This window comes from Hyla sarda, chromosome 6 (assembly GCF_029499605.1).
Source record: "Hyla sarda isolate aHylSar1 chromosome 6, aHylSar1.hap1, whole genome shotgun sequence".
NCBI classification, from domain to species: Eukaryota; Metazoa; Chordata; class Amphibia; order Anura; family Hylidae; genus Hyla; species Hyla sarda.
The window spans coordinates 207,309,293-207,320,936 of NC_079194.1; the positions used below are offsets into that span (position 1 = coordinate 207,309,293).

At 42.9% G+C, this 11,644-nt stretch overlaps 1 long non-coding RNA gene across 1 annotated transcript in view; it reads right to left on the minus strand.

Annotated features, from left to right (window-relative positions):
* LOC130276657 (uncharacterized) overlaps nt 1-10,851 on the minus strand; it is a 98,302-nt gene extending 87,451 nt beyond the window's left edge. The window contains exons 1-2 of the long non-coding RNA XR_008845206.1: nt 10,764-10,851; nt 7,083-7,126 (exon numbers count right to left, since the gene is read on the minus strand). This is a non-coding gene — a long non-coding RNA (uncharacterized LOC130276657). The remainder of the gene's footprint in view (nt 1-7,082; nt 7,127-10,763) is intronic.
* Nucleotides 10,852-11,644: the final 793 nt, after the last annotated feature.

The window sequence follows — 11,644 nt, forward strand, 5'->3', positions numbered from 1 at the left end:
GTCATTGGTGTGCGGGCTCTGGTATGTCCTTCATATAAGGATATACTGGTGAATGTCTCAATTTTAACATCAGTGTTGAGGGACAGCCAATGTCATTGTATACATCTACCACAGTAATGCACCCATATTCTTGTATTGTATTAATCCACCAACTGTACAAGAAAACAGAAGACATCAAACATTTAAAACAATCCCTCCTTCAGGATCTATGGGAAATGCATCAACATATGGCTGAACAAGTGGGAAAGGATATACAATACTTCAATAGACAACAGAAAAGAGAACTCTTCATGAAGAAAAATAAGAAACTCAGGAAACTCTCTCAAAATTTCAACCAACACCAGGCAGAGAGAGAAACCAGGATCATTACAAGCAATGTAATACCTGAAACAACTTATGACCTCACCACTACTCCTGACTACAATATGTGCACCACCACTCCTGACAACAATATGACCACTACTCCTGACAACAATATGACCACTACTCCTGACAACAATATGACCACTATTCCTGACAACAATACAGACAACATAGGGATTATAAATATTTCAGATTATGAATTATCCAACTCTGAGAGATCTGTTCTCTCTAAAGGACTATCATTCTGTCCAAGTACTAAACTGGATGACATCAAACTATACTCAGACTTGGAAGTATTCTTTAGGAGACTACAACTAAAAGAGTACTTTCATAAGAAAGAGGACTGTACTACAACAATCCTGGATTACAATATCAAGAAAAAGAATTCTGATTTTACTCCATCACCAGGACGCAACAGGAAACTGGACAGCTACATTGCAAGTTTCAGATTAAGAACAGCATCCCTGGTCAAAAAACACCATTATAAAACCAAAAACTTAAGGAATAATCAAACCATAAAAATCAAACCAGCAGACAAGGGAGGAGCAGTGGTGATAATGAACACTGAGGATTACATCAAAGTGGGAAACAGACAATTGTCAGACACTACATACAACAAGAAACTGACAGAAGACCCCACCAAAGAATACACTCTGGAATTGAAGAAATTGATTGAATCCTTCACAAAATAGTCACAGAAAGGATTAGAGACACTCATACCCACAAATCCCATAACAACCTGCAGCTGATATTGGCGGAAGATGAGATGCTAAAAGAAATCTTCCCTAAACCTCCCATCTTGGCCTTTAGACAACCACACAATTTAAAACAAAAGCTGGTCAGCTGAAAATTTCCTACAGAAAGAACAGACACAGACAATGGGACCAAACCCTGCACCAAACCTTGCTGTAAACTCTGCCAACATATCTGCACCAAGATGGAAGCCACCCACAACAACAAGACATTTAACATTAAGGGACTATACTCCTGCACATCCCCAAATGTGGTCTACATGATACAATGCACCAAGTGTGATATGGGATGCTACATTGGGGAAACCAGCCGGAAACTCAACGAAAGGATTAATCTACACAGACATTCCATCAACCACTATAAAGAAAATGACTACTGAACCCCAGTTGGACATCATTTTACACAATCAGGCCACTCCATACATGATCTTACAATCAGGATACTGAGAGGGAACTTCAAAAACACACAAGAGAGAAAGACATTTGAAGCCAAAATGATACTGTTTTTTGACTCGAAAAACAGGGGACTCAATGTGGATTTGAGCTTCTTATCTCATTATCAAAATTTCTTATAACCTGTACTGGATTCTCTTTTGCATCTCACTTTGTCCTGCTTAATTATCAGTCTCTCCCCTGACCCCCCTCCTCCCGCCCCCTTTTTTCTCATCCTTATCTATTTAGTCTATGTTCTAGAGATGGACAATTTATGGCCCATCTTAGTGTGAATTATCCACATCTATTGTCTTAACCCCTGCATATTTGTGAGATGTAACCCGTGTCTTCTGCTTGTGAGCTTAGATTTGCTTTGGACTTGATAAAGGGAGGAACCCGAAAGCTTGTCTCTACAAAATGTTGTTAGTCCAATAAAAAAGGTATTACAAGATACTGCAACATTTTATGATTTGCATATATATATATATATATATATATATATATATATATAGAATAAGTTGGCCAGCACTTACTGATACCAAACTAATGCATGGACCTGGCATACAGGTGCACGCTGCAAGGCTGAATATACAAAAACAGGAGAATACAGCAGCAGACTGCTAGCACAAAGATACAGATAAAACATGAATTGCTATATTGCAATGCAAAAAATGAAAAAAATACAAAAATTGGGGTACTTAGGTCACAAGTTGGCGGCCAAATAGTGGACCATCCCATCACGATAAGGTGACCTCATTGGGATGGACCCTACACTGTGAATATGCCTCTGTGCAGTCAGTTATTAGGCTGGTAAGGTCAGTGTAGGGTCCGTCCCAATGAGGTCACCTTATCGTGATCCTTTTCATCTTGTATACAGAAAAAAGTATGCCATTGCAATTTTCCCAAAAATAAATGCAAATCATTGATCCAAAAGAACACATCAAACTTGCCTACTGGTAAAAATGACAACCTTTTATTTAGTAATTGTTTTTCTGTTTCAGTTAAGATCCTCTGGGAGAGATTCAAAATGTAATCTCCTGTTACATTCTCTTTTCCCTGAGAGCATATGTGGTGTTCTCTAAAAAAGAGGAGGAGGAAGGCTGCGTTGCAGAGGATGAAGGCTGTGAACCAGAGGACAGGCCTGCTGCTGCATGTCCCTTTAGTGGTGCCTGTTTCCATCCTCTGCCCCTTCCCCGGCCTCATTCCGATTTCGGTAAACAGTAGAATGATGTGCTTTACCAAAAAGCTCTATCTTGGTCTCATCTGTCCACAAGACGTTTTCCCAGAAGGATTTTGGCTTACTTAATTTCATTTTGGCAAAATGTAGCCTTGATTTTTTATGTCTCTGTATCAGCAGTTGGGTCCTCCTGGGTCTCCTGCCATAGCGTTTCATTTAATTTAAATGTCGATGGATAGTTCACGCTGACAATGATGCTCCCTGAGCTTGCAGGACAGCTTGAATATCTTTGGAACTTGTTTGCGGCTGCTTATCCACCATCCGGACTATCCTGTGTTGACACCTTTCATCAAATTTTCTCTTCCGTCCACGCCCAGGGAGATTAGCTACAGTGGCATGAGTTATAAACTTATTGATTATGTTGCGCATTGACAAAGGCAAATCTAGATCTCTTGAGATGGACTTGGAGATTGTTGATATTTTTCCACAATTTCTGTTCTCAAGTCCTCTTCTCCTTTTTCTGTTGTCCATGCTTAGTGTGGCACACACAGACAAACAATGCAAAGACTTACTGAACTTCTTTTTATCTGCTTTCAGGTGTGATTTTTCTATTGCCCACACCTGTTACTTGCCCAAGGTGAGTTCAACCCCTTGCCGCAGAACGCCGGGTATACCCGGTGCTGCGGCATGGGAGAGTTATGAAGCGAGCTCAGGAGCCGCACGGTCTCAATCAGCAGCCAAGACCTGTAGCTAATGCCGGACATCGCCATTCTTGTAGATGACCAGCATTAACTCTTTTGATGCGGTGATCAAAGTTGATCGCCGTGTCTAAAAGTGAAAGTAAAAGCATCCCGGCAGCTCAGTCGGGCTGATCGGGACATCGCAATAAAATCGCATTGTCCCAATCGGCTACGACGCAGCAGGAGAGTGCCTTACCTGCCTCCTGCATGTCCGAACGGTGATTGATTGCTGCAAGACTGAAATCCAGACTTCAGTAATCAACCACCGATAACACTGATCAATGCAAAGCTATGTCTATCAGTGATCTGTGTAAAAGATCAGTGTGTGCAGTGTTATTGCCCCCTATGGGAGATATAACACTGCAAAAAAAAAGTGAACAAAAAAAGTCAATAATCATTTAACCCCTTCCCTAATAAAAGTTTGAATCCCCCCTTTTCCCATAAAAAAACTGTGTAAATAAAAATATTAAATAAACATATGTGGTATCGCCGCGTGCATAAATGTCCGAACTATAAAAATGTATAATTATTTAAACTGCACGGTCAATGGCATATGTGCAAAAAAATTCCAAAGTCCAAATAGAATATTTTGGTCACTTTTTATAACATTAAAAAAATTTATAATAAGCGATCAAAAAGTCAGATCAAAACAAAAAAGGTACTGCCCCGTAAATGGAACAATAAAAAAGTTATAGGGGTCAGAAGAGGACAATTTTAAATGTATAAATTTTCCTGTAGTTATGATTTTTTTCTGAAGTAATAAAAATTAAAACCTATATTAAAACCTATATAAGTAGGGTATCATTTTAATTGTATGGACCTACAGAATAAAGATAAGGTGTCATTTTTTATGAAAAATGGACTGCGTAAAAACAAAAGCCCCAAAAAATTACAACATTTAGTTTTTTCTTCCATTTTGTCGCACAATGATTTTATTTTACGTTTCACCGTAGATTTTTGGGTAAAATGACTGATGTCATTACAAAGTAGAATTGGTGGCACAAAAAATAAGTAATCATATGGAGTTTTAGGTGCAAAATTTTAAGATTTATGATTTTTTAAAAGTTAAGGAGGAAAAAACCAAAGTGCAAAAACGGAAGTTTGAAGGAGCATCACATGCTTGAAACAATCTTATTTTTCAACAATTTTGAAAGGGTGCCAATAATTTTGTCCAGCCCATTTTTGGAGTTTGGTGTGACATTACGTCCAATTTGTTTTTTTTTCCTCCTTTTTTGGTTTAGTTCCAATACACGTAAAGGGAATAAACATGTGTATAGCAAAACATGTGTTCCTGCAATCCTTTTCTGTGAGAAATGCTTAATTTTCTTGAAAAATTTCAGGGGTGCCAACATTTACGCCCATGACTGTATATATATATATATATATATATATATATATATATATACAATTAAAGGCATATTTTAAAGTTTAAAATGCATTGCGTATTCTAAAAAGCCTTGTGTAGAACTGTCAAACAATGAAAAAAAAAAAAGAAATTAAAATAGTTTAAGCACTCCCCACCATGTTAAGCTGTGCCTTTGCCAAAATCTCCCGCTTTTGGTGGTTTTACACATCCTCTTGGCTGTCGGTTACTATGTGAGCCAAACTCATGCTTTTTCAGGAGTGATTTTGGAAGTACTCTGAATAATTTCTGCTTTTTTTCGGGAACACGCCTATTTTTTGGTTAACCACGCCCATTTTGTAATAAAAAAACACTCGGAGTGTTTTCAAAAGTGTAGGTTGTCCGGTGTAAAACTTGGGCACATAATTAGCCACACGGATCAGCGCAGAAACCGAGAAAAAAAAGTTGATTGGACTTTAGTAAATCAGGGCCATTGAGTTTTATATGTATAGATAGTAGCATAGCCTGTCTGTGGGCTGTATTGGAGGAAACATTTGCTGCATAATTCTTAATTCCAGTCTCTGCCAAAAGAATTTAAATGTTATAATTTTTTTTAATGCTGGAAATGTATTGCCGTCTCTGGAGACAGCGCATATCCGAGTGCTCCTACCACCGGCATTTTCTGCTGGCCCTGGCTATTTGCAGAATGTCCATTCCACAAAATTTTTGCTGTGTGAATATGGCCTGAGGCTAGAAATTCCTCACCAACATCTTGAACAACCCAACAGCAACCACAGCATTCATACAATGCAAATATAACAGAGAAAAGGAAACACCGTATTTATCGGCATATAACACGCACTTTTTAGGCTAAAATTTTTAGCCTAAGGTCTACCTGCGTGTTTTACGCTGATAAGCCGCTGCAGTTCAATGATTTAAAGCGGGTGCTTTAAATCAATGAACTGCAGCGGCTTTGCAGGTGCAGAGACCTGTCGTCGCTGCCGGCTTCTCTGCCCCTGCCTGTCCTGGGGTCTAGAGCCCTGCTGCCGGCCCTTCTCTCCCCCTGGCTATCGGTGCCGCTGCCCGTTCTCTCCCCCTGACTATCTGTGCCGCTGCCCCATTGCTGGCACCAATAGCCAGGGGGAGAGAAGCGGTGCCGGCAATGGGGCAGCGGTGCCGACAGACAGGGGGAGAGAAAGGGCAGCGGCACCCATTGCCGGCGCCACTGCCCCGTTGCCTCACCCATCCCCGGTTGTATAATTACCTGTTGCCGGGGTCGGATCCGCGCTGCTTCAGGCCTCCGGTGTGCGTCCCCTGCGTCGTTGCTATGCGCTGCGAGACGCAATGATGTCACTCGTCATTGCGTCGCTCCATGCAGTGCATAGCAACGACGCATGGGACGCACACCGGAGGCCTGAAGCAGCGCGGACCCAACCCCTGCAACAGGTAATTATACAACCGGGGATGGGGGAGGCAATGGGGCAGCGGCGCCGGCAATGGGTGCCGCTGCCCCTTCTCTCCCCCTGGCTATCGGCGCCGCTGCACCGATAGTCAGGGGGAGAGAACGGGCAGCGGCGCAGATAGCCAGGGGGAGAGAAGGGCCGGCAGCAGGGCTCTAGACCCCAGGAAAGGCAGGGGGAGAGAAGCAGGCAGCGACGGCCTCTCTCCCCGTGCCTTTCCTGGGGATGTATCCGGGTATACGCATGCACACACACGCACCCTCATTTTACCAAGGATATTTGGGTAAAAAACTTTTATTACCCAAATATCCTTGGTAAAATGAGGGTGCGTGTAATAGGCCGGTGCGTGGTATACCCCGATAAATATGGTACATAGTTTACGCAGAAAAATCCCATGTTTCTCAAATTTTACCATACTTACTTACTCGCTGGCAATAAAATGAAAATTCCCCTGTTCTGTTTTAGTTGCGTTAATTTTATAAAGGAGTAGTGCAGTGAAAAAAAACCTTATCCCCCTATCCAAAGGATAGGGCATAAGTTATAGATCGTGGGGGGTCCGACCGCTGGGACCCCCCTCGATCTCTTGAAGGGGGCCCCAAAGCGGCCGTTCCAACTTCTGCAGGAAGCCGCGGCCGACACGCCCCCTCCATGTATCTCTATGGGATACATGGAGGGGGTCTGTCAGCTTCCGCTCTGTGCGGGGTCGTGGGGGGTCCTTTGGCTAGGACATAAGTTATCTTTCACTACAGAACTCCTTTAAATTCCTTAATCTTTAAAAAAAAAGTTTGTTCTATCATTTTTACAGCAATTATTTACCTTTAGAGCTGTTCTGCTTTCAGCTTCCTGTATTCGTCCTTGATCTTTCACAGAGAGAAAGTGATTAATTCAGTCATCTTTATGTAAAAGCTCATTCTTTTATTTTTTTATTTATTACTATGTTCAGAATCATTAGCAATTATCTTATATTTCTAATGCAAATATTTTCTTTTGATAACAAGTAACTGTAGGAATGTTTACAAAATTGAAGAAACTAAGGAAACTATTATTCTGATTCCTTTACAATTCACTGGAAAAAAAAATCTTAACCCCTTAAGGCAGTGTTTCCCAAGCAGGGTGCCTCCAGATGTTGCAAAACTACAACTCCCAGCATACCTGGACAGCCTTTGGTAGCTTTTGTCTGTCCAAGCATTCTGGGAGTTGTAATTTTGCAACCTGGAGGCACCCTGGTTGGGAAACACTGCCTTAACCCCTTAAGGACACAGGGTTTTTCAGTTTTTGCACTTTCATTTTTTCCTTCTTACCTCTTAAAAATCATAACCCTTTCAATTTTCCACCTAACAATCCATATTATGGCTTATGTTTGGCGTCACCAATTCTACTTTGCAGGGACATTAGTCATTTCACCCAAAAATTCACGGCAAAACGGAAGAAAAATAATTGTGCGACAAAATCGACGAAAAAATGCCATTTTGTAATTTTTGGGGGGCTTCCATTTCTACGCTGTGCATATTTCGGTAAAAATGACACCTTATCATTATTCTGTAGGTCCATACGGTTAAAATGATACCCTACTTATATAGGTTTCATTTTGTAGTACTTCTGGAAAAAATCATAACTACATGCAGAAAAATGTATACATTTAAAAATGTCATCTTCTGACCCCTATAACTTTTTTATTTTTCCACGTACAGGGCAGTATGAGGGTTCATTTTTTGCGCCATGATCTGAAGTTCTTATCGGTATCATTATTGTTTTGTTTGGACTTTTTGATCACTTTTTATTAATTTTTGATTGGTATAAAAAGTGACCAAAATACGCTTTTTGGGACTTTGGAATTTTTTTGCACGTACGCCATTGACCGTGCGGTTTAATTAACCCCTTAAGGACTCAGGGTTTTTCAGTTTTTGCACTTTCGTTTTTTCCTCCTTACCTTTTAAAAATCATAACCCTTTCAATTTTCCACCTAAAAATACATATTATGGCTTATTTTTTGTGTCGCCAATTCTACTTTGCAGTGACATTAGTAATTTTACCCAAAAATGCACGGCGAAGTGGAAAAAAAATCATTGTGCGACAAAATCGAAGAAAAAACGCCATTTTGTAACTTTTGGGGGCTTCCGTTTCTACGCAGTGCATATTTCGGTAAAAATTACGCCTTATCATTATTCTGTAGGTCCATACGGTTAAAATGATACCCTACTTATATAGGTTTGATTTTGTCGCACTTCTGGAAAAAATCATAACTACATGCAGGAAAATTTATACGTTTAAAAATGTCATCTTCTGACCCCTATAACTTTTTTATTTTTCCACGTACAGGGCGGTATGAGGACTCATTTTTTGCGCCGTGATCTGAAGTTTTTATCGGTATGATTTTTGTTTTGATCGGACTTTTAGATCACTTTTTATTCATTTTTTAATGGTATAAAAAGTGACCAAAATACGCTTTTTTGGACTTTGGAATTTTTTTACGCGCACGCCATTGACCGTGCGGTTTAATTAATGATATATTTTTATAGTTCGGACATTTACACACGCGGCGATATCACATATGTTTATTTTATTTTTTTACACTGTTTTATTTTTTTATGGGAAAAGGGGGGTGATTCAAACTTTTATTAGGGAATGGGTTAAATGACCTTTATTAACACTTTTTTTTTACATTTTTTTTGCAGTGTTATAGGTCCCATAGGGACCTATAACACTGCACACACTGATCTTCTACACAGATCACAGGCGTGTATTAACACGCCTGTGATCAGTGTTATCGGCGCTTGACTGCTCCTGCCTGGATCTCAGGCACGGAGCAGTCATTCGCCGATCGGACACCGAGGAGGCAGGTAAGAGCCCTCCCGGTGTTCGGTCAGCTGTTCGGGACGCCGCGATTTCACCGCGGCGGTCCCGAACAGCGCGACTGAGCAGCCGGGTCACTTTCAGTTTCGCTTTAGAAGCGGTGGTCAGCTTTGACCGCCGCTTCTAAAGGGTTAATACCACACATCGCCGCGATCGGCGATATGTAGTATTAGCCGCGGGTCCCGGCCGTTGATGAGCGCCGGGACCGACGCGATATGATGCTTCATATCGCGGGAGCCGGCGCAGGACGGAAATATACGTCCTGCGTCGTTAAGGGGTTAAAGATATATTTTTATAGTTCGGACATTTACGCAAGCGGTGATATCACACATGTTTATTCAAACTTTTATTAGGGAAGGGGTTAAATGACCTTTATTAACACTTTTTTTTAACTCTTTTTTTGCAGTGTTATAGGTCCCATAGGGATCTATAACACTGCACACACTGATCTCTCATGCTGATCACTGGCGTGTATTAACACGCCTGCGATCAGTGTTATCAAGACTTGACTGCTCCTGCCTGGATCTCAGGCACGGAGCAGTCATTCGTCGATCAGACACCGAGGAGGCAGGTAAGGGCCCTCCCGGTCCCGAACAGCCCGACTGAGCAGCCGGGTCACTTTCACTTTCACTTCAGACACGGCGGTCAGCTTTGATCGCTGCGTCTGAAGGGTTAATACAGGGCATCACCGCGATCGGTGATGTCCTGTATTAGCCGCGGGTCCCGGCCATTGATAGCCGCCGGGACGACCCGATATGCCGGGGGGACACGGCGTGACCCCGCGGCATATCGCGAGAGCCGGCAGAGGACGTTAATATACGTCTTTCGTCGTTAAGAGGTTAAGGACACAGCCTGTTTCGGTGGAAAACAATTAAAGGGGTACTCCGGTGAAAAATTATTATTATTTTTTTTAATCAACTGGTGCCAGAAAGTTAAACAGATTTGTAAATTCCCTATGGCAAACATATGCTGCCCTGGACACTTCCTAAAATGGACAGAGATGTCAGCAGAGAGCACTGTGCTCATGAAGTCAGCAGACAGCTCTGTGTTTGAAAAAGAAAAGAATTCCCGCTTTAGTAAAAAAAAAAAAAAAAATTGTTTTTCACCGGAGTACCCCTTTAACCTGTTGGGGACATAGGACGTTTGAGAACGTCCTCGGTCTAGAGTAGTTAAGGACCGAGGACGTTCTCAAACGTCCTAGGAAAAACAGATCACTGCCGAGGCGCCTGGCAGTGATCTGAGGGGAATGCCTGCTGTAATCATTCAGCAGGCATTCCCTGACAGCCCCGAGGTGGATCCTGAGACCCCCCCCCCCCCCCATGTCGATGATCACCACAAATCCCAGGTGAAATCGCACCTGTGATTTGAGGCTATTCCGGGCTAATGGGGTCTATTGTGACCCGACCAGCCCGGAAAATGGCGATGATCGGGGTTGTCATAAGCAACCCCGATCATCCTAACTGATAGGAGCAAGGTGGCACCCTGCCACTCTGCTCCTATCACCTGTGATAGGCTGTTCTCTTGTGCATGGCCTGCCTCAGGCCGGGGTCAGGGTTAATTTCCCCTGGTCTCCCCGCCCCTAGGCGTGCGGGGAGACCAGGGGAAGAAAGAAAATGGCAGTGGGGACCAGAGGGACCGCGGTACCTGGATCTCTGAAGGAGCAGTGGTGGCAGGGACCGGAGGAGCGGAGGACCTGGAGCGGCTGCGGCAGCAGATCGTTGGTGGGTAAGTGGACGTCGGCGGCGTTGTTAGTAGCAACAGTGAAGATCCGGTGATCTTCCCTGTTGCTGCTAACAGTTTGAAAACTACAACTCCCAGCATGCCTAGGCAGCCTATGGCTGTCTGGGCAGGCTGGGAGTTGTAGCTTTGCAACATCTGGAGGGCCTCAGTTTGAAGACCACTGTATAATGGTCTTCAATCTGGGCTCTTCCAGATGTTGCAAAACTTCACATCTCAGCCTGCCCAGCCATGCTGGGAGTTGTAGTTCTCTAACATCTGGCCCTTCAGATGTTGCAGAACTACAACTCCCAGCATGCCTGGACAGTCTCAGCAGGCTGGGAGTTGTAGTTTTGCAACATCTGGAAGAGCACAGATTGGAGACCATTATACCAGTGATCTCAAAACTGTAGCCCTCCAGATGTTGCAAACCGAAACTCCAAGCATGCCCAGGCCTGCTGGGAGTTGTGGTTCCAGCATGCCTGGGCAGTCTCAGCATGCTTGCAACATCTGGAGGGCTACAGTTTTGAGACCACTGTATAATAGTCTCCATTCTGTGCTCCATTCTGTGCTCCAGATGTTGCAAAACTACAACTCCCAACGTGCCCTTCAGCTGTCTGGCCATGCTGGGAGTTGTAGTTTTGCAACAACTGGAGAGACACTGGTTGGGAAACATTGTCTGTTCCCTAACTCAGTGTTTCCCAACCCGTGTGCCTCCAGCTGTTGCAAAACTATAACCCCCAGCATGCACTGATCGACCATGCATGCTGGGAGTTGTAATTTTGCAACAGCTGGAGTTCCAACTACAA